Source organism: Hyaena hyaena, unplaced genomic scaffold (genome assembly GCF_003009895.1).
Source record: "Hyaena hyaena isolate Hyena2069 unplaced genomic scaffold, ASM300989v1 scaffold_15, whole genome shotgun sequence".
Lineage (NCBI taxonomy): Eukaryota > Metazoa > Chordata > Mammalia > Carnivora > Hyaenidae > Hyaena > Hyaena hyaena.
Window position 1 is genome coordinate 3,893,265 of NW_024080647.1, and position 2,067 is coordinate 3,895,331.

Here is a 2,067-nt window from a genome sequence, read left to right on the forward strand (position 1 = left end):
AACCCACAAACTGCGAGATCGTGACCCAACCGAAAGTCGGACGCTTAACCGACTAAGCCACCCAGGCGCCCCGTTTATTAAGCTTTTAAAAATCAATTTACTTCTCTCCTTCAGAGTTATTTCATTCATATACATACATATATTTTTAGAACTATTCTCTGGATTAATGCACATCAGTGATTATAGATGCATTCTTTTTTAACCACTCCAGAGTATTCCGTTGTATACTTGTGCTATACTTAACCATGACCCTAATAATGGACATTTAGGTTTCTTGATTACACTGTTAGAAAAGATGATGCAATGAGTATTTACTGTGTTACGTCATTTTGTGCATTTATGAACTTTATTATGAATAGGACTAATTCCAAAGAGTGGAAATGTTGGGACAAGTAGTGTGTGTATTCTGGATTTTGGTTGATACTGTTAAATTACCCTTCCATCGAGGTCATACGGCTTATAGTCCTATCAGTATTGTCTCAGAGTATCTGTTTCTACACACCTGTACCAGTAGTGGGTAATCAGACCTTTTTTTTTTTTTTTTTTTACCTTTTCTAGTCTGATTTATGTGAACAGCCATCTCATTGTAGTTAGTTTTTTAAATTACTATTTTTTTAATGTTTTATTTATTTCTGAGAGAGAATAGAGAGACAGCGTGAGCAGCGGAGGGTCAGAGAGAGAGGGAGACACAGAACCCAAAGTAGGTTCCAGGCTCTGAGCTAGCTGTCAGCACAGAGCCCAACGCGGGGCTCGAACCCATGAACTGTGAGATCATGACCTGAGCCAAAGTCGGACGCCCAACCGACTGAGCCACCCAGGCGCCCCTAAATTACTATTTTTTAATTGAAGTATAATTGACATATATTAGTTTCAGATATGATATAAAGATTGGATTTTTGTTTGCACTATAAAAGGATCACCAAAATAAGTGATCTAGATATTTTATAATAATATCTAGATATTAACTAGATACGTTTCACCTTACATAGTTAACAAAAAAAATTTTCTTATAACTATTTTTTAAACTTTATTTATTTATTTTGAGAGAGACAGAGGAAGCACCAGTTGGGGAGGTGCAGAAATGGGGAGAGAGAATCCCAAGCAGAGCTCAAATTAACAAAACTGAGATCATGACTTGAGCCCAAACTAAGAGTTGGACACTTAACCAACTGAGCCACCCACGTGCCCCTCCTATCTACTTTTAAGATATTCAGATATTCTTTTTGCAACTTTCACATATGCAATACAGTATTATGAATTATAGTCATCACTCTGTACCTTATATTCCTGTATTTCATTATAGTTTCAATGCCAGTTATGAGTGAGTTTGAACATCTTTTTACATTATTTAAGAGACCTTTATATATCCTTTTCTGTAACTGATTTATTTATAATCATTGTCTGTTTTTTATTGCAATGTGGGTATTTCTTATTAAAACATTTTTTTTGTATGATTTTCCTCAGATTTAATTTCTCTTTTGCCTTTAATGCCTTTTGCCACATGAAAATTTGTGATTTTTTTTTTATAGTTAAATTCATATTCTTTGTAGGCTTTGGCATCATATCTAGAAAGGCTATTCCTGGGGCGTCCTAGTGCCTCACTGGGTTAAGCATCTGACTTCTGCTCTGGTCGTGATCTCACGGTTTGTGGGTTCGAGCCCCGTGTTGGGCTCTGTGCTGGCAGCTCAGAGCTTAGAGCCTGGAACCTGCTTCAGATTCTGTGTCTCCCTCTCTCTCTGCCCTTCCCCACTTGTGCTCTGGCTCTCTCTCTCTTTCTCTCTTCCTCTTTTTCTCTCTCTCTCTCTCTCAAAAGTAAACATTAAAAAAAAAAAACCACTTAGAAAGACTCTCCCAACTCCAGGATTATGTCTTTTTATTTTATTTTATTTATTTTTTTTTTTTAAAGAAGGGTCTTTTTTTTTTTTAATATTTTTATTTATTTCTAGGAGAGAGAGAGAGAGAGAGACAGCGTGAGCAGGGGAGGGTCAGAGAGAGAGGGAGACACAGACTCTGAAACAGGCTCCAGGCTCTGAGCCGGCAGTCAGCACAGAGCCCGACGCGGGGCTC

General features: G+C 37.5%; 1 protein-coding gene across 2 annotated transcripts in view; it reads left to right on the top strand.

The window, feature by feature from the left end:
- Window positions 1-2,067, top strand: part of DPP8 (dipeptidyl peptidase 8) — a 66,579-nt gene that overhangs the window by 5,551 nt on the left and 58,961 nt on the right. The gene's annotated exons all lie outside the window — the stretch shown is intronic.